The sequence below is a fragment of the Aotus nancymaae genome, unplaced genomic scaffold (genome assembly GCF_030222135.1).
Source record: "Aotus nancymaae isolate 86718 unplaced genomic scaffold, 86718_ANA_hifiasm-v0.15.2.pri h1tg000069l, whole genome shotgun sequence".
Lineage (NCBI taxonomy): Eukaryota > Metazoa > Chordata > Mammalia > Primates > Aotidae > Aotus > Aotus nancymaae.
This window is the reverse complement of record NW_026988484.1, coordinates 754,605-775,381: the sequence shown is the minus strand read 5'-3', so window position 1 is coordinate 775,381 and position 20,777 is coordinate 754,605. Positions and strand designations below refer to the sequence as shown.

The following is a 20,777-nucleotide window of genomic DNA, read 5'->3' as shown; positions in this document are numbered from 1 at the left end:
AATCACTTGAACCTGGGAGGCGGAGGTTCCAGTGAGCCGAGATCGCACCACTGCACTCCAGCCTGGGAGACAGAGCGAGACTCCATTGCAAAGAAAAGAGAATATACTGCATATTAGTTTCTCTTGCACAACTTCAAAAGTGTTTTAAATGAACACAACTTTACACTATGCCACGAAGTCAGCAATAAAATACATTAGAACAATTAACGTTTAAACATATAAACGACTATATACAAGAAACTTATCATACTTATAGGCATTTATTATCAAACACTGAAAAAAAAAGTAACATCTCCAATCAATGGTAACAGCTATAACTTAGGACAGACTTTATTTCAGGAACACATATGTAACTGCTTTTCATTTTAACATCCATCTGGCAAAGTAGGTTGGTTTGTTTGTTGTTTGAGACAGGATCTCTCTCTACCACCCAGGCTGGAGTGCAGTGGCACCATCATGGCTCACTCCACAGTGACCTCGGCCTCCTGGGCTCAAGTGATCCTCATGCCTCGGACTCCCAAGAAGCTGGAAATAAAGGCATGCACCACTATGCCTGGTTAATTTTTGTATTTTTTGTAGAGACAGGGTTTTGCCCTGTTGCCCAGGCTGGTCTGAAACTCCTGAGCTCAAGAGATCTACCAGGTGTCAGCCTCCCAAAGTGCTGGGATTACAGGTGTGAGCCAAGCCCTAACTAGGTGTAAAAATCCCTATTTAACATAAGAAATTGAGACACCATGAAGATAAGGCCACAAGTCTAAGAACTGGGAGAGCTGGAAGTCCCCCCAGGTCCCTTATATTTGAGCTCAGTATACCAAACCAAGGCAGAAGGGAGGACCAACTTAATGTTAGCTGGCAGGCTGGTGTAAGTTTGCAGCAGAATTTTCATTGATTTATGGGAAAATGGGGAAAAGTAAGGATACAAAAGTAAACTTTTTTTTTTTTGAGACGGAGTTTCAGTCTTGCAGCCCAGCTGGAGTGCAATGGCACCACCTTCGCTTACTGCAACCTTTGCCTCCCGGGTTCAAGTGATTCTCCCGCCTCTGCCTTCAGAGTAGCTGGGATTACAGGTACACGCCACCACACCCAGCTAATTTTATATTTTTAGTAGAAACAAGGTTTCACCATGTTAGCCAGGCTGGTCTGAAGGTAAACTTTTCAATATAACTAAATGATTCAATTTAAAGATCTTTTTGTTTCTTTGTTTTTGTTTTTTTCTAGGACTAGTGCTACTGAGCAACTTAAAGATCTTTTATTGTGGCCGGGTGCAGCGGCTCATGCCTGTAATCCTGGTACTTTGCGAGGCTGAGACGGGCAGATCACAAGGTCAAGAGATCAAGACTATCCTGGCCAACATAGTGAAACCCCGTCTCTACTACAAATACAAAAATTAGCTGGGCATGGCGGTGCATGCCTGTAGTCTCAGCTACTCAGGACGCTGAGGCAGGAGAATAACTCGAACCAAGGAGGCTGAGGTTGCAGTGAGCCAAGATCGATCATCCCACTGCACTCCAGCCTGCTGACAGAGCAAGACTCCATCTCAAAAATATAAAAAATAGACCGGGCGCGGTGGCTCACGCCTGTAATCCCAGCACTTTGGGAGGCTGAGGTGGGTGGATCACGAGGTCAAGAGATCGAGACCATCCTGGTCAACATGGTGAAACCCCGTCTCTACTAAAAATACAAAAAATTAGCTGGGCATGGTGGCACGTGCCTGTAATCCCAGCTACTCAGGAGGCTGAGGCAGGAGAATTGCCTGAACCCGGGAGGCGGAGGTTGCGGTGAGCCGAGATCGCGCCATTGCACTCCAGCCTGGGTAACAAGAGCGAAACTCTGTCTCAAAAAAAAAAAAAAAAATATATATATATATATATAAATAAAATTTATTGTGAGAGATTCTGTTCTTTCCAGTTGTTTGAGTGAAAATATCCTTTTGTTAAATGAAATGATGGTGACAGGAGACAGTGGTGTGATACTTGTTTTTATTGGCTGTACCTGGTAGAAATAAAAAATCAGGCCAGGCATGGTGGCTCACGAGGTCAAGAGATCAAGACCATCCTGACCAACATGGTAAAACCCTGTCTCTACTAAAAACACAAAAATTAGTTGGGTGTGGTGGCAAGTACGGGTAATCCCAGCTACTCAGGAAGCCTATACAGGAGAATCACTTGAACCCAGGAGGCAGAGCCTGCAGTGAGCTGAGATCACACCACTGTACTCCAGCCTGGCGACAGAGCAAGACTCCGTCTCAAAACAAAAACAAATCAGCATTTCTACTGCAGCCTCCTAATTTTGGGAAAATATTTCTTTAGAAATCTAAAAGTCTGGACCTTTACATCATTATGACCCCAAAATAACAGGGAACTTTATACACAGGTAACACATGCCCCTCAAGATTCTCTCTTTAACCTCTACCTTATTCTGTTTAGATTAGGACATTTGGGGATTGTGAAATGAGAATCAAGCTGAGTATAAGCAATCCAAAACCATGTGCTGACACTGGATCCTGGAAGAGGACTTTCTTCAGAATCTTTTTCATCCGTTAACTTTTCTCTGGGCTCGAACATTTTTTCTTTTTTTTTTTTTTGAGACAGAGTTTCACTCTTGTTGACCAGGCTGGAGTGCAGTGGTGCGATCTCAACTCACCGCAACCTCCGCCTCCCAGGTTCAAGTGATTCTCCTGCCTCAGCTTCCAGAGTAGCTGAGATTACAGGTATGCACCACCACGCCCAGCTAATTTTGTATTTTTAGTAGGGACGAGGTTTCTCCATGTTGGTCAGGCTGGTCTCAAACTCCTGACCTCAGATGATCCACCTGCCTCAGCTTCCCAAAGTGCTGGGATCACAGCATGAGCCAGGTGGCTTCAAACTTTATTTGAGATGGAATTTCACTCTTGTTGTCTAGACTGCAGTGCAATGGCATGATCTCGGCTCACTGCAATCTCTGTCTCCCGGTTTCAAGCAATTCTCCTGCCTCAGCCCCCTGAGTAGCTGGGATTACAGGCATGCACTACCATGCCCACCCACCTAATTTTGTATTTTTAGTAGAGACTGGGTTTCTCCATGTTGGTCAGGCTGTTCTCGATCTCCCGACCTCAGGTGATACGCCCACCTCGGCCTTCCAAAGTGCTGGTATTACAGGCATGAGCCACCAAGACCGGCCTGGGCTCAAACTTTCTTTTCGTAAGAGTCACATCTTTGAGTAGTACTGCTACCTGGCAACCACTACTCAAAAGAAACTAACTTGAGGTGTCCAATAATCAACTTTCATTTAAAGTCTCTTTCAGCTTGACAAAATAAAAACTTTCAATGGTTTGTCTACCTACTTCCAAAAGAAAATTAGTCTATATATGTATATATATGTGATTATATATGTAAATATACATATGTGAATTTGATCAGCCTGTTTATAAACTATTTCCAAAATAAGTTGACCTGTAAATTCATTTATTAAATAAATAGCTTATAAACTACTTGATTGTTCCAAGTAGTTTATAAAACAGGCTGATCAAACTGAATAAATTTCTTAAAATAATTTCACTGTATACACAGCAAGTAAGTTATTTACTTTTCTTATTAGCATATCTTATTTTTACCTATCCTTTCACAAACATCTAAGTTAAACTGTTTTATGTCCACAACTACACACTGAAACACTTTCAGTCACAATATATTAAATTCACATTTAAAACTATAAAGAGATCCAGTTACCTTTAGTCTTACATGTACATATATATACTTTTAACGTACTTCTTGATGTTTTATGATGCACAAACATGCAGCTCTTGCAGGATATATAACTATGAGAATATTTAGAGTGTAATGCTTATTAAATGGTTCAAAACTCTCTTTTTTAAAGAAAGTCAATTTTAAGAACTTAAGTATACAGTAAAGTACTCCTTCCATGCCCCAATGTTAAAAGATCCATTTATTTTATTTTTTTGTTTCAAAAAAAACTCTAAAATTGATCATAATTCTGCTTAAATTCCCTATTAACCTAGGATCAAAAGTTATTTTTAGTTCTTGTTTCTTAAATACTTGAAATGTGCTGCTGCATAATGTTTTCCTTATATATTTATTCATTCAACTAACTTCAGGTGGAAGGTACTTAGGAGTTTAAAAGTCCGTTCCCAAAATGGAAATAACATAAAAATTTTGCATATAAGACACTCAGTGTTTCTCAAAGGGTATCTGAGAGTCTAATGAGCCTATTAACTTGGTTCGGAATAACCACCACCACCAATTTTTTTTTCTCACATCTATGTATTTTCCCCTGTAAACTAATACCTACATTTTAAATGCATTTTCAAAATGTTTCATTTGGCCATGTGATAATTATTTCCCCTGTAAAAAGCTACAGGATTTTGGTTTAAGAGCAAATGAGATAGAGTATCTGGTCCATGAGAAGGCTAAGTGGAAAGATCCGCACCCTGAAGTTTGTAACCAATAACAAGACAAACTCCAATGCTACCTTGTTCATGTAATCACCAATATGTGAGTCGAAATAAACTAGTGAGCTATACATTTCTGTCTACATACCAATTTACCAATCAACAGGAGGGGAAGAAACTGCTCGAATGTGACTACTGTTAACAAACACGTTAACGAACATCTAAATATTAGACATAGTGTCTATTAAAATCGTAACCTATCAATTCTGAAATTATTCCTTCGACTTGTTATGTTTTTAATCCCCCCCAAAAAACAAACAAACAACAAAAAAAAAACAGCAGCCACCTTTAAAATGTAAATTCCTCCCTTTTTCAAAGCAACTGGCCTAGGAAAATTTAATGCGTTAAAATAAAACGTAACAGACAAACCAATTACATTTTTTTTAAAAAACTAAAATTATCAGTAACACAAACCAATCGCTCAAGTTTAGCAAAGCGTGTGTTTTTAATCTGTTGTGGGTATCCTATTATACTAATAAGCAACAACGTTTAAAAGTCATCTCGATGCCTAACCACCACCATACACATAACATACCTGTCCTTTACTCCAATGAAGCTTAAACTCAGACCATTTCCCCTTCCTGGCACACTGAAATATACGAGAGGAAATCCAAGAAATCAGATATGTGAAGTGCCGACATCTTCTTCCAGAGTAGGGTCAAACTCGTGTTTGCCCGCAAATGTCACCGTCCCAGTAAGTCTGCAAATTCTCACTAGCGCTGGAGTACAAAGAGACCTGACCACGGAAACACCTGTCCTAGCACCAGAAGACACTGGGAAACGCAAAAGGCCTCGGCTGCAGCGATGGGGGGGACAAGAGGTGGCCGCTGGCCTCGCGGGTGCGGCGGACAGAGTCCCACACCCCTGGCCCGCCTCCCGAGAACCAGGAAATCTGTCAGGCCGGCTTGGACCCACCCTCCTCAGACTCTCGCGCTCCAGCGCAGCGCGGCCCCCGCCCGACCGCACCCCAACCGCCCCGGCCTCCCGGCTGCACTGTCACCTCATCCCTTCCCGACGGCCTCGGGGCCCCGCCACCTTCGCCGCGCGGCCTGGGCTCGGGCCGCCCCTGGGGCAGGAGCGCCCAGCCGCCGCCCCCCGCCTGGCCCTGGCCGCGTCCGTTCCGCGGCAGCCCAGTCCCCGCCGCCCCCAGGCCCGAGCTTCCGCCTCGCGCTCCCCACCCCCAGCCTCCGCCCTTGCCCCGCGCGGCCGCTCCCGGCCCACTCCCCAACGCCGCCTACCTGGAGGCAAGGGCGCCGGGGCACTTCACCCAGGGCCCCAGGTTGCAGAAGGCCCGGTGCTCGGGGTCCGCTTCTTCTCCCGCTTCACGTTGTCAGCGTAGATAGACAGGAGGATCCCGGAGGCGCACACGGCGTACCAGGCCACACGCTCCCACCGCGGCACGGACACTCTCAGCGGGACGGGCGCCGCCATCTTCGCCCCTCCGTCGCCACCGCCTCCTTCCGCCTCCACCTCAGCCGCCGCTGCCCGTCTGGGCCCGACCCAGCCGCCGCCGCCGCGCCCCACTGTCTCGGTGGCTTGCTCCGAGCTTCGCCCCCACAGGCGCGCTGCCCAAACGCCCCGAAAAGGCTGAGGCGGGCGGAGTCGGGAAGGCGCGCGCGGGCGCGGAAGGAGGGGACGGAGCGCACATCCGCTGGGGAGGCCGGATTGGCCGGCGGAGACTGAGGCGGTGCGCGTGGCGGGCGGGGCCCGGGGCCGCAGCGTGAGGGGCGGGGCCCGGGGGCCGCAGCGTGAGGGGCGGGGCCCGGGGCCGCAGCGTGAGGGGCGGGGCCCGGGGCCGCAGCGTGAGGGGCGGGGCCCGGGGCCGCAGCGTGAGGGGCGGGGCCCGGGGCCGCAGCGTGAGGGGCGGGGCCCGGGGCCGCAGCGTGAGGGGCGGGGCCCGGAGCCGGGTCTGTGTGGCGGGCCCGGGGCCAGGGCGTGAGGGGCGGGACCGGGGCGTGAGGGACGGGCCCGGGGCCGGGGCGTGAAGGGCGGGCCCGGAGCCGGGGCGTGAAGGGCGGGCCCGGGGCCGGGGCCTGAGGGGCGGGCCCGGGGCGTGAGGGGCGGGCCCGGGGCCGGGGCGTGAGGGGCGGGACCGGGGCGTGTGGGGCGGCACCGGGGCGTGAGAGGCGGGACAGGGCGTCAGGGGCGGGACAGGGCGTCAGGGGCGGGACAGGGCGTGAGGGGCGGGCCCGGGGCCGGGGCGTGAGGGGCGGGCCCGGGGCCGGGGCATGAGGTGGGGCGTGAGGGGCGGGCCTGGGGCCGGCGGTGTCAGGGGCGCGCGAGGGGCGGGGCCGGGGCGTGAGGGGCGGACCCGGGGCCGGGGCGTTAGAGGCAGGACCGGGGCGTGAGGGGCGGCACCGGGGTGTGAGGGGCGGGCTCGGGGCCCGGGCGTCTGGGGCGTGAGGGGCGGGCTCGGGGCACGGGCGTGAGAGGCGGGCCCGAGTCACGGGCGTGAGAGGCGGGACCGGGGCCGGGGCGTGAGGGGCGGGACGGGGCGTGAGGGGCGGGCCCGGGGCCAGGGCGTGAGGGGCGGGCCAGTGGCGCGGGCATTAGAGGAGGCACCAGGGCGTGAGGGGCGGGACCGGGGCCGGGGCCTGTGGGGCGGGCTCGGGGCCCGGGCATGAAGGGCGTGAGGGGCGTGAGGGGCGTGAGGGGCGTGAGGGGCGGGCGGGGCGGGCCCGGGGCACGGGCGTGAGGGGCGGGATCGGGGCCCGGGCGTGAGGGGCGGGACCGGGCGTGAGGGGCGGGCTCGGGGCCGGGGCGTGAGGGGCGGGACCGGGGCCCGCGTGTGAGGGGATGGCAACAGGTTCTGTTAAGCCACTCAGTCTACCCAGGCCATTCATTGTGGTGCTATGTTGCAGCAGCTGTATAAAATTAATCCAGAACCTTCCCACACAGGTGAGCACCCATAGCTCTAACTGGTGCACACACTCACAGTCGCACACTCAGTCACACTCGGGCTGTCCTAGAGTCACACACAACAGCACATGAAAACACAGCGAACTACGATGCACACACAACAGCCCACGGCCAGACACAGACACACGGAAAACCTGAACACACACATTCCTGTGGCTCATCCAGGCTGAGATAGAAACATTCAGGCGAAGCATGACAATCACACATGGACATACACAGTCACATCCAGTCATATGTGCAAGACCACACCCCCCAACCACACAGAGTCAGAGAGAAACACAAACACATGCACATACAGAAGGACCCTCAATCCAACACACTCAAGGACACACAATCACGCAGACATGGGAGACAAGCCATTACACAGTTGTACAAGACAGTCATCTCGATATTATTTCCTTCCTTCCTTCCTTTCCTTCCTCCCTCCCTTTGTTTCTCTCTCTTTCTCTTTCTTTCTTTTCTTTCCTTCTTTCTTTCTTTTTTCTTTTTTTCTCTGTTTTTTGAGACAAGGTCTAGCTCTGTCACCCAGGCTGGAGTGCAGTGGCACAATCTCAGCTCACTGCAACCTCTACCTCCAAGGCTCAGTCAATCCTTCCACCTTAGCTTCCCGAATAGCTGGGCTACAGGCTTGCACCATCACGACCAGCTAAGTTTCAGATTTTTTTGTAGGTTGCCCAGGCTGGTTTCAGACCCCTGGTCTCAAGCAATCTACCCACCCCAGCCTCCAAAAGTGCTAGGATTACAGGCATGAGCCAGTGTGCCCAATCTCTTATTTGAAATTTTCTACTTTTTTGATGTAGGAGTTTATTGCATATACTTGCCTCAGTAGTTTTTTTTTTTTTTTTTTTTTCCTTTTTGTGGAGAACCAGGTCTTGCCATGTTGCCCAGGCTACTCTTGAACTCCTGGGCTCCAGCGATCCTCCTTCCTTTGCCTCCCTACAGGATTACAGGTGTGAGCCACCGTACCCAGCCTTGGTACTGGTTTGACTGCATTCCACAGGGTTTGGTATGGTAGGTTTCCATCTTAACTTAAGAAGTAACCAGTAAAATACTCACCTCCTTCAAGAGTGCAATGTGCTATTGATACAGATTTCAGAGGCACAGCTCAAACTCTCAGAGTTCATGACCTGGTGGGGGAAACAGGTAAACAGTCAGTTATATCCTGATGAGGGTCATAGAACAAGAGAACTAGCACACCTCTATGACAGCACTGAGGAAGAATTTGTTCTAACAATTATGGATACAGTGGCTGGTGAAAAAATTACAAAGAAGATGACTCTCTTTACTTTCTTTTTATTTTCTTTTTTGAGACAGAATTTTGCTTTTGTCACCCAGGCCAGAGTGCAATGGTGCAATCTCAGGTCACTGCAACCTCTACCTCCTGGGTTCAAGTAATTCTCCTGCCTCAGCCTCCCGAGTAGCTGAGATTACAAGTGCCCACCACCATGCCCCCACTAATTTTTTTGTATTATTGGGTAGATACGAGGTTTCACCATGTTGACCAGGCTAGCCTCAAACTCCTGACCTCAGGCGATCTACTCACCTCACTCTCCCAAAGTGCCGGGATTATAGCCGTGGCCACCTCACCCGGCAGACTCTCTTCACTTTCTTTTATTTGCCACATTATTAAAATAAAATTATATTTCACATTTATGGTAGAAATGCCCAAAAAACCCCACCTAGCTACTATTTCTTGATTGCTTGCAATGTATTGGTGGGCACCAGGTCAAATCCTTCCCCAGTCCCAGCCCCCATTTGTAGGTGAAGGAGGTGGGCTCAGAAGGGCAAATATCTTCCCTAGGATCACCCACAGAATAAATGTTGGGGCTGCGGTTTGTGAACTCAGGAATCTACGTTCAACTTCCTCATCTAAGAATTCTAAACTTATCCTATGATCTTCCTTTCCAGACACAACCCACCTTGCCCCCCCGAAAAAGGATGTAAACTTATCCTGTATTAAAGGAGTTCTCTGGAAGGCCAGGTACAAATAGCTCAACATACCTTTCACTGAAATTCTTCACTGGGTTAATTATGGTAAGCAGTGTGGAAAATTGATAACAGCAAGACATACCTGGGTTACATTTCCCATGAGAACTGAGAACCAGGGAAGCAACTGGATAGCTTCATAGTAATTTGACATGTGTATGAAAAGCATTGAGTCTGCATATTCTTCCACCCAGCCAGCTGATATCTAAAAACTTAACCTAAGGAAGTAATTCTTAAAGTTTTTAATCTCAGGCCAATTTTGTACATTTTTAATCTATTGAGAACCCCTAAAATTTTTTTCTTTGTATGATCTATATTTACATACAATTATATATTGACACTGAGGAAATTATAAATTTTAAACTTAAAAATATATATATATAAAAACATTACACAATTTTTATAAGCAATTATACAGTATTTTCCAAAGAATTAGTAATAAAATTAGCATTGTCGTACATTTTTGCAAATTTCGTTAATGTTTGCCTTATTACACCAAAGCTAGATTCTCAAATCTGCCACTTAGTTCCAACATTTGCAATATTACATCATGCAGATAAACTGAAAAGTCAATAGGCAAGTACATTCTTAATTTTCTTAGGAAAATGTTTGGAATTATGGACCCCTAGAAAGGATCTTGATTCCCCAGGAGTCCTTAAACTACATTTTTGGAACTACTGGTCAAAAATAGGCAAACAGTTGGCCAGGCATGGTGGCTCACATCTGTAATCCCAGCACTTTGGGAGGCCAAGGTGGGCAGACCACAAGGTCAGGAGTTCAAGACCAGCCTGGCCAACTTGGTGAAACCCCTTCTCTACTAAAAATACAAAAATTAGCTGGGCATGGTGGCATGTGCCTGTAATTCCCAGCTACTCAGGAGGCTAAGGCAGGAGAATTGCTTGAACAGGGACGTGGGAGACAGAGGTTGCAGTGAGCCGAGATCACTCCACTGCACTCCAGCCTGGGCTACAGAGCAAGACTCTGTCTCAAAAAAAAAAAAAAAAAAAAAGGAAACAGTAGACATGAAAAACTAAGTGGAGACCACCTGAATATACAGCTGAGAGGTTATTCATTTTAAAAACCACGTCACATCTACATTACTTTTCCTGAGTCTCTGCAGCTACATGTGGCTGAGACAGAATAGCGCTTCTGCCACTGCCTGTTCTCACTCTAATTCCTTCAGGAGTCCCCTCTTGAGAGTCTAAGCATTGCTAGGCAACCAGAGGAGGGCTTCCGTCCTCTCCTCCTCCAACGCATACTCCTGCTATCCTACTGTTCTGTCATCACAGCTGCAGCTGTGAGCCCAGTTACTGTTGATTCTTTAAATGTTAGGGAAGCGTGGCAATATTAGACCTCTGACACACATGAACCGCCACCTCCAGGGGTTCACAGTTTCAGCCTAAGATCTCTCTACACTTTTTTTTGCTGACCTCATGCTTTGTGATGCTGGGTTGGCAGTGGTTGCTGTGAAGAAAAGCCAGAATCGCCTTGTGGAAAGTAGAAAAATTCCTGTTTAAAGTTTCCTTTCTTCTTAAAGAATAAATTGCTAGTAGCTCTTTGTTAAGCCCTATGCTATGTAGCTATTAGACATGCTATGCCTACAGGCACGTAGTGCACTCTATGTCCTTGTACTTTAACCATGTTATCTGTGCTGGATGTGCTCACAGGCATGTCCCAGCTCTCCGTTGCTTTTACCTGTTTAGAAAAGTTTTAAGCTGTTAGCCAGTCGGGTTTCAGTTTAGATTGCGAGGTCTGGCTCCAGCCAGTCGAGATCAGACACAGCAGCAAGGATAACCCCAAATGCATAAGGGATAAATTCGTGTGTTTTCCTTTGCTCACTGTACTCTCATGGCAGGATGGCTATCGAGTGTACCCTTCCTGCAGTCCAGGAAGTAAAAATTGTGTTGCTGAAAGATTCTTTGTCTCAGGACTAATTTTTCTTTGCAGCACCGAGCATCTATTTCCAACATCCTGAAAATCAACAAGGAGGAGGAAGTGAGGGGGGCGTGGTCCAGTCTGATTCCTACATTTGAGAAGGTACAGAATGCCCAGCAGGCACACACGTTCTATTATTATGCAATTATTACTGAAAACTGAAGGAAATCATTACCTTTGCAAATCAGAAGCCACTTCACTTTCATTAACATGGCTACTATCCATAAAACGCAATGTAAGAAATTTTGGGAGGATTTGGAGAAACTGGAACACTTCTGCACTGCTGATGGGAATGTGATATGATGCAGCCATTGTGGAACATGGTCTGAAGGTATCTGAGAAAAATTAAGATGATCCTAATTCTAGATATAGACCTTAAAATGAAAAGCAGTGACTAAAAGAGACATTCACACACCCATGTGCATAGCAACATTATTCATAATAGTCAAATGTGGAATCAACCCACGTCTCCATCCAAGGATGAACGGATAAGCACGATGTGGTCTCTACAGACCATGGAATGTTTTTCAGCCTTAATAAGGAAGAAGATTTTGAGAAATGCTATAACTTGGATGAACCTTGAGGACACGATGATAATAAGTTAAATAAGCCAGTCACAAAAGAACAAATACTGTATGATTGCAGGTGCAGTATATGAGGTGCCTAGTGAGGTCAAGTTTGTTAAAACAGAAAGTAGAATGTCGGTTCTAGGGACAAGAAGGGGAGGAGAATTGAGCAGTTATTGTTTAATGGAGTTTCAGTTTTGCAAAATGAAAATTGGAGATAGATGGTGGAGCTCATGCAGAACAATGTGCGTGTACTTAATACCACTTCCAAATGGTTAAAATGGCAAATATTACACCTGTAATCCCAGCACTTTGGGAGGCTGAGGCAGGCAGATCACCCGAAGTCAGGAGTTCAAGACCAGCCTGGCCAACGTGGTGAAACCCTGTCTCTACTAAAAATACGAAAATTAGCTGGGTGTGGTGGCAGACGCCTGTAATCCCAGCATCTTGAGAGGTTGAGGCAGGAGAATCACTTGAACTCGGGAGGCGGAGGTTGCAGTGAGCTGAGATCGCACCATTACACTGCAGTCTGGAGTTTTGAGAAACTATGTCTCAAAAAAAAAAAAAAGTAAATATTACATGATGTATTTTTTACCACACATCTGAAAAATAAAAAATAATTAAAATAATATGCTCATGGCTTAATATTTTAAAAAATCTAAGATGTTAAATTGTATGTGTATTGTCCCACAACTCAAGATTGAAAAGTGAAAAAAATTTAATGAAAGCTAATTTTTAATTATGCAACACTGCCATCTGGTGATGGCAAGGGTGCTGGAAACGTTCATTCGCAGCACCTGAAATTCAGAAGAAAAAAACAACATATTTTCAAAATGGGTATGCTGATATTTGGGGGTTTGTTTTAATACGATTTTTCCCAAATTCACCAATTCTGCAGATGCTGTGGGTGGGATGTGGGACTTTGGTTAGATTAATGCAATGCTGTAATGAGAATCCTGCAGCCCTGTCATGAACACAGGTTGGAGAGAGTTCAGGCTGGATTCTATATCTAGCTTATGTCCTTGGATGCTTGCCTGAGTGCAGACAATATACACAGCCATCCCCAGCAGCCCTGGCTGTGAACAAAGACCTAGCAGTGTCTGCATTTTTTTTTTTTTTAATAGAGACGGGGTTTCGCCATGTTGGCCAGGCTGGTCTCAGACTCCTAACCTCGTGATCTGCCCACCTCAGCCTCCCAAAGTGTTGGGATTACAAGCATAGCCACCATACCCAGCACAGTGTCTGCATTTTACAGAGGAAGACACTGGGCTCAGAGAGGGGAGGTCTCCTGGCTGCCTGGCCTTGAGCCCGTGTCCCCATCATCTGTCCTCATCCTGTCTCTGGACATACAAGGAGGGGTGTCCTGCTGGCAATGTCCAAAAGTTACCTTATAAGATCTGAAAGGAGGAGAAACCAGTTCCAGGAATTCCTTACCCCCTTTCCCAGAAAAACTCATGAATAACCCACCCCTCATTTAGCATATGATCAAGAATCAATCATAAAAGTAGCCAACACCATTTCCATCTCAATTCCAGCCACTCTTTTCCTCTTTGATTCCTTTACTATTCTTTTTTTTAAAAAAAAAAAAAAAAAAGAGTCTTGCTCTGTCACCCAGGCTGGAGTGCAGTGGTGTGATTTTGGCTCACTGCAACCTCCACCAGGGTTCAAGCGATTCTCCTGCCGCAGCCTCCCAAGTAGCTAGGATTACAGGCACACGCCACCATGCCCAGCTAATTTTTTTTTTTTTTTTAAGTAAAGATGGAGTTTCACCACGTTGGCCAGGCTAGTCTTGATCTCCTGACTTCAGGTGATCCTCCCGCTCGGCCTCCCAAAGTGCTGGGATTGCAGGCGTGAGGCACCGCGCCCGGCCTTATTCCTTTCCTTCCTTAATAAACTTGCTTTCGCTTCACTCTGTTGACTCACTCTTGTGCAAAGCAAAGCGCCTTCCTGTGCAAAGCAAAGAGCCTACGTGGCCTCCTGGACTGAACCCGATTTCGGGATTTACCCTGTGATACTGGCACCTTTGAGAGGTGAGATCCCAAGGCTGTCTTGCTGTGGGCCTGGGCCTCTGTGGTTTGGGCAGAGTCCTGATAAGGCAGCTACGGGACAAGGAAAATGGCCTGAGACTCCAACTTGGTTGTCCATGGAGAGTCTCTCAAACTCCCCTTCAGCCATACACTTGCACGCGCGCGCACACACACACACACCCCCACACATACATGGACACACAGGACAAGGAGATGCTTCCGGGTATTTAAGAGCTCACAGAAAATGGAATTCATAGTTATTTCCATTGCACAGACCAGCAGAGGACTGGCATTGAAAAGATAGTTGTCCACATTCACGATGGGAGGGACACACTGTCACTCAGGGCCATGTGGGGAGCTATAAGGTCATGGGGAGGAGGAGGCAGAGGTCTGTGGAGAATGTGGGCATGAGCCTCTATTTTACTTTTCTTGAGAAGGAACAAGCAAGTCAATGTAGGTGCGCTTAGGAGTGGCTGGTTTAAATAACTCCAGTGGCCCTGGGATACACTGGCTGTCTGATGACTCGCCCAGGTGATGAGGGCTGGTGAACAGTGTCCTGGATTGTGAGCACCTGATAAAGGAGGGGGTTAAATGTAGGCTCTGGGAAGCTCTTCCATGAGCTCTGGAAATTGACTAGGCCTCAGAGGGGCAGTCCCTCAAGGGTCTTCAAAGTCACAGATATCAAAACATCAGAACACAGAATATAAAAGGCTGGTTGGTGCTGTGGGAAGTAGAAAAGTTTCTCTTCAGTTTCCTTTCTTGTTAAATAATAAATCCTTCTTGCTTTTCGCTAATAACTCTTTGTTAAGCCCTATCCTATGCAGCTGTTACACATGCGTATAGGCACGTAGTACATTCTATGTCCTTGTACTTTAAAATATCTGTGCTGCACATGCTCACAGGCGTGTCCCAGCTCACAGCCTATGCCCCTTCCTTAGTTGGACTCCCTTTTTGTTCTCCATTGCTTTTACCTGTTTAGAAAAGTTTTGTTATTAGCCAATCGAGTTTTAGTTTAGATTGTGAGGTCTGGCTCCAGCCAACGGAGATCAGACCCAGAAGTAAGTATGACCCCAAATGCATAAGGGATACATATGTCTGCTTTTCCTTTGTTCATTGTACTTTCATGGCAAGATGGCTGGCAAAGGTACCCTTCCTATAGGAAGTAAAAATTGCTTCTCTGAGAGATCCTTTGTCTCAGTGCTAACTTTTCTTTGCGGCACCGAGCTTCTGTTTCCAACAGTACAAACATCCTCACAAAACTCCCCTGCTCCTTGGGCATCTTAGCCCTCTGCAGATTTGCACTGTCGCCCTCACCAACACCATTTCCATCTCAATTTCAAGTGACTTCATATTCAGGTGGAGGAGTTATTTTGAAACAGGGTGACCACCCCCAAGGGACAGTTGACAAGGTCTGGACATACTTTGGTTGTATGGACTAGTGACATCCCCTGGGTAGAAGGCAGGGATGCTGCTCCATACCCTACAATGCAGAGAACATCCCTCCCCACAACATACAGAATTCTCAGCCCTGATTTTCTATATTGCCAAGGTAGAGAAACCCTAATCCTCCCAATACTCTTGATTATCTACATACAGACCTCCTGTCCTCCACGCCTGTGGTCTACACTCCCTGAGCCACCCACTCCCATCTGGCTTGTTATCAACCATGACCCAAATTTCTCCATCCCCCCTAGTTCCAGCATCCCATCACCAAGGGCACCTCCTCCCTTGCAGGTGACTTCTTTTGCACACCTGATGCTAATATCCATTCATCGCTTGAAGATCAGCGCTCTGTTGATTAAACTATTTTCCTCTGACCTTCACTCCCACCCCCAGGTCATGTTCTGTGGTCATTCATTAACATTAATTCCTTCTGGCCAGGTGCGGTGGCTTATGCCTGTAATCCCGGCACTTTGGGAGGCTGAGGCAGGCAGATCACTTGAGGTCAGGAGTTCGAGACCAGCCTGACCAACATGGAGAAATTCCAACTCTACTAAAAATACAAAATTAGCCAGGTATGTGGTGGTGCATGCCTGTGATCCCAGCTACTCGGGAAGCTGAGGCAGGGGAATCGCTTGAACCCAAAAGGTAGAGGTTGCGGTGAGCCAAGATTGCACCATTGCACTCCAGCCCAGGCAACAAGAGCAAAACTCCATCTCAAAGAAAAAAATTAAATTCATTCCTTCTACACAGACTCACCTCTCTTTCATATTCTCGTTCACGGGATTCTCTTGGAAGCCCCATCCCTGCAGGGCTCTGACTCTGCCTGCTCCATCCCTCACTCCTGCAGCCGCAGGTGGCTGGGGAGAAACAGTGCCCCCTCCACAGCCTGTTCCCACTCTAACTTCATGGTGGCTCCTCTCCAAAGATGCTGAGTAGAGCCTGGAAACATGGCCAGCTCCTCCATTCTTTCTCCCTCCAACGCACGTGGCTTCACATTTCATATCCTTGTTACTACAAGATTACGATTAAATTCTCTAATTGGCTACTTAATTCAAACACTTACAACATTACATCATACGGAGAAAAAGAGAAAGAAAAGGCAAATAAATTGTTTTTGAGATGGAGTCCTGCTCTATTGCTCAGGCTGGAGTGCAGTAGTACAATCTCCTCAACTTCCTGGGTTCAAGTGATTCTCCTACCTCAGCCTCCTGAGTAGCTGGGATTACAGGTACCCACCACACCTGGCTAATTTTTGTTTTTAGTAGAGACGGGGTTTCACCATGTTAGCCAGGCTGGTCACGAACTCCTGACCTCGTGATCCACCCGCCTCGGCCTCCCAAAGTGCTGGGATTACAGGCGTGAGCCACCGCACCTGGCCAAAGTGTTAATGTTGCTAGGAAAATACTTCAGAATTGTGAACAACCTTAGAGCATCTTGATTCCCCCCGGAGTTCTTTAACTACATTTTAGGAAAAGCTAACCTAAGAGATATACAGGTAATATGTGAAAGTATAAATGGAAGCCATCCGAATATAAAATCAGAAGGTTATTTTAAAGAAAAACAAACAAACTGTGGGACGTCCACATCACCTTCCTGTGCTCTGCAGCTGCATTTGGCTGGGGCACAACAGCCCTTCCCCCACTACCTGTTCCTGCCCTGTTTCCATGGTGACTCATCTCCAAGTACCCTGAGTGTTGCTATGCAACCAGACCAGCTTCTCCATTCTCTCCCCTTCCCCAACGAATTCCTACTTTGTTTCTATCCTCACAGCTGCAACCCTGCACCCAGGTAATGTTAAATTTGAGGGAAACACAGCTTGTTTGACATCTGACACCACATGGAATTCTCTGAGTTACAGGTGTTCACCGTGTCAACAGTTGCTGTTTCACATTTCCTGTGCCGACGCCACATCTGTCTGTGTGATGCTGGGGTGTCCGTGCTTGCTGGGAAGAAAACCAATCGCCACATGAAAACTAACAAAGGGCCAGGTGAGGTGGCTCACGCCTGTAAAAAAATAAATCAATAAGGTCATTAGGGTGGGTCCAAAGTCCAATATGACTAACATTCTTTGTGTGTGTGTGTGTGTGTGTGTGTGTGTGTGTGTCGCAGTCTCACTCTGTCTCCCAAGCTGGAGTGCAGTGGCATGATCTCAACTCACCGCAACATCTGCCTCCTGGGTTCAAGCGATTCTCCTGCCTCAGCCTCCCTAGTAGCTGGGACTACAGGCACCCACCACGACATCCGGCTAATTTTGTATATTTAGTAGAGAGGGGTTTTGCCATGTTGGCCAGGATGGTCTTGATCTCTTGACCTTGTGATCCACCCACCTTGGCCTCCCAGAATGCTGGGATTACAGGCGTGAGCCACCTCGCCCGGCCTGTGAAGGTGTTTTCTCAGTGACCACAGACATACATTTTCTCCAGGCTAGGAAACAAAAGAGGCAAACTGCTTTAAAGAGGAAGCGCCAGCTTGGTGCAGTGGCTCACACTTGAAATCCCAACACCAGGAGGCCAAGGCAGGAGTTCAAGACCAGCCTGGGCAATACAGTGAGATTCCCCCATCTCTACAAAAAATAAAATAAAAATAAATGTAAATACCAAGGAGGCAAAGGCTTCACACAGACAGGGGCTCAAATCCCAGCTCCTCTGCTTGCAGCCTTCTAAATCACAGACAAATCACTTATCCTCCAGGAGCCTCCATCTCCCCGTGTGTGAAATGTGTGCCGCAGCGTGCTGGGGATGTAAAGAGGTGCGAAGGTGACTATCACAAAGCATCGCCAACCTGTGGCTGCAGCAACAGACGTGTATCGTCTCACAGTTCTGGAGGCTGGAAATCTGAAATCAGGGTGTAGGCAGGGTTGGTTCCTTCTGAGAGCCGTGAAGATGAATTTGCTCCAGGCCTCTCTCCTTGGCTCGCAGACAGCGGCCTTCTCCCTGTGCCTCTTCACACAGGCTCTCTCTACGCGCGTCTCTGCGTGCAAATTCACCCTTCTCAGAAGAACAGCTGTCATATTGGGTTACAGCCCACCCTATTTACTCATTTTAACTTCGTTACCTCTGTAAAGAACCTACCTCCAAATAAAGTCACATTCTGAGGTATGGGGGTTAGGATTCCAATATATATTTGGGAGGGGGGGAATAAATAACCCCCCAACAGGTAAATGTGGTTTTCTAAAGAAAATTGTCTTAAAAGCCATATTTAAAGGAAATGAATATTTGAGAATGTAGGAAGTAGGAAAGTCCCTTTTTAAAGTTTCCTTTCTTGTTAAAGAATAAGTGTGCTACTAGCTCTTTGCTTTTTCTTTTTCTTTTTTTTTATTGTTAACAAATATTTGGTATTTTCTCATCTAGTAGCTCTTTGTTAAGCCCTATCCTATGTAACTGTTGGACATGCCGTCCTTACAGGCATGTAGTACATTCCATGTCTTTGTACTTTTTTTTTTTTTGAGACGGAGTCTCGCTCTGTCTCCAGGCTGCAGTGCAATGGCACGATCTCGGCTCACTGCAACCTCCACCTCCCGGGTTCAAGCAATTCTGCCTCAGCCTCCCGAGTAGCTGGGACTACAGGCGCACGCCACCCCACCCAGCTAATTTTTGTATTTTTAGTATAGACAGGGTTTCACCATGTTAGCGAGGATGGTCTCGATCTCTTAACCTCGTGATCCACCCACCTCGGCCTCCCAAAGTGCTAGGATTACAGGCGTGAGCCATCACGCCCGGCCTATGTCGTTGTACTTTAACCAAGATATCTGTGCTGGACATGCTCACAGGCACGTCCCAGCTCTCCATTGCTTTTACCTGTTTAGAAAAGTTTTAAGTTATTAGCCAATCGGGTTTTAGTTTAGATTGTGAGATCTGGTTCCAACCATCTGATCTCCAAGATCAGATACAGCAGGAAAGACGCCCTCAAATGCATAAGGGATAAATGTGTGTGTTCTCCTTTGTTCCTTGTACTCTTGTGGCACGATGACTACCCAGAGTACCCTTCCTGCAGTCCAGGAAGTAAAAATTGCGTTGCTAAAAAATCCTTTGTCTCGGTGCTAATTTTTCTTTGCAGCACCCCCAAGCATCTATTTCCAACAGAGCTGTTTCTGTTGTCCATCCTTTGAGGAAAATGTCTCCTCTCATGAAGCTTCCAGAAGGAAGAGGAAAACGCACAATGCCTGTTGAGGTCTACATATAAATAAAATATGAACTGTGAAGAAAGCATGGGTCATGGTGTAAGGGTAGCCTTGGAGCTACATAAAGTCATGTGGTATCTCACAATCAATGGCATGTTGGTTTGGTGAAATGCATTTTTCTTCCCATTCTATGTTCACACATTTCTCTGCTTTCCCAATTATCTAAAAATGATCTCATGCCCATTTTTCTAATTATCTAAAAATGATCTCATGGCCATTTTTCTAAGGGAACAATTTAGGAAAGCTAACAGAATTTCTTCAGAGAAGGCAACTTAAAATATTGCTGGCCAATAGCAAATACCACGTGCATGTCAACTATTAATATTAAAATTATTTAAGACCGAGGTGGAAGGATTGGAGTTCGAGACTAGCCTGGGCAACATAGTGAGACCTCATCTCTACAAAAAAATAAAAGTTAAAAAAATTAGCCGGGTGTAGTGGCACATGCCTGTGGTCTCAGCTACTTGGGAGACTGAAATGGGAGAATCGCTAAAACTGGGGAGGTCGAGGTTGCAGTGAGCCGTGATTGTACCACTGCATTCTAGTCTGTGCAACAAAGCGAGCCTCTGTTTCTAAAAAATAAAACTGAAAAGTAAAATGAAATTATTTACCTATGCCAATGGATTTGCCATAGACTGCAATGACATCAACTACCTGAGACCAAAACAAAAGTGTGGGTTGCAAACTCCAGCACCCGCCTTTCTAGATTGTGCATCCTGCAGTAAGGGACTTAGCCTGTCTGAACCTCAGGTTCCTTCTTTCTTCTTCTTCTTTCTCTTTTTGAGACGGAGTCTCTCGTTTTCACCCAGGCTGAAGTGCAGCGGCACGATCTCAGCTCACTGCAACTTCGCTTCCCGGGTTCAAGTGATTCTCCTGCTTCAGCCTCTCGAGTAGCTGGGATTACAGGCGCGTCACGCCCGGCTAATGTTTTGCAATTTTGGTAGAGATGGGGTTTCACCATGATGGCCAGGCTGGTCTCGAACTCTTGACCTCAGGTGATCCGCCCTTGTAGGCCTCGCAAAGTGCTGGGATTACAAGCGTGAGTCACCGCGCCCGGCCTCACGTTCCTTCTTTCTAAGCCTATGGGCTCAGCTTCATCCTCTGAGCAAGAAAAAAGTCCCACGCCTGAGTTACTGGCTGCGCCCACCGCCCTGCACTAAGGCTGTGGTGGGCAGGGCTCTGGGCAGCCGCCCGGCCCTCTTTGGGTCTCCAGGGATAAAGGCCCTGCGGACCCAGGCGGGCAGACGCTTAGCCTTCTGGGAGTTGTAGTTTTG

The 20,777-nt window shown here is 47.4% G+C and overlaps 1 long non-coding RNA gene across 1 annotated transcript; it reads left to right on the top strand.

Moving 5' to 3' along the window:
• Window positions 1–7,254: 7,254 nt before the first annotated feature.
• On the top strand, window positions 7,255–12,113 carry LOC135270930 (uncharacterized). The gene is made up of 3 exons (XR_010339072.1): window positions 7,255–7,345; window positions 9,275–9,347; window positions 11,300–12,113. It is a non-coding gene; the product is annotated as an uncharacterized LOC135270930 (long non-coding RNA).
• The last annotated feature ends 8,664 nt before the right edge of the window (window positions 12,114–20,777 follow it).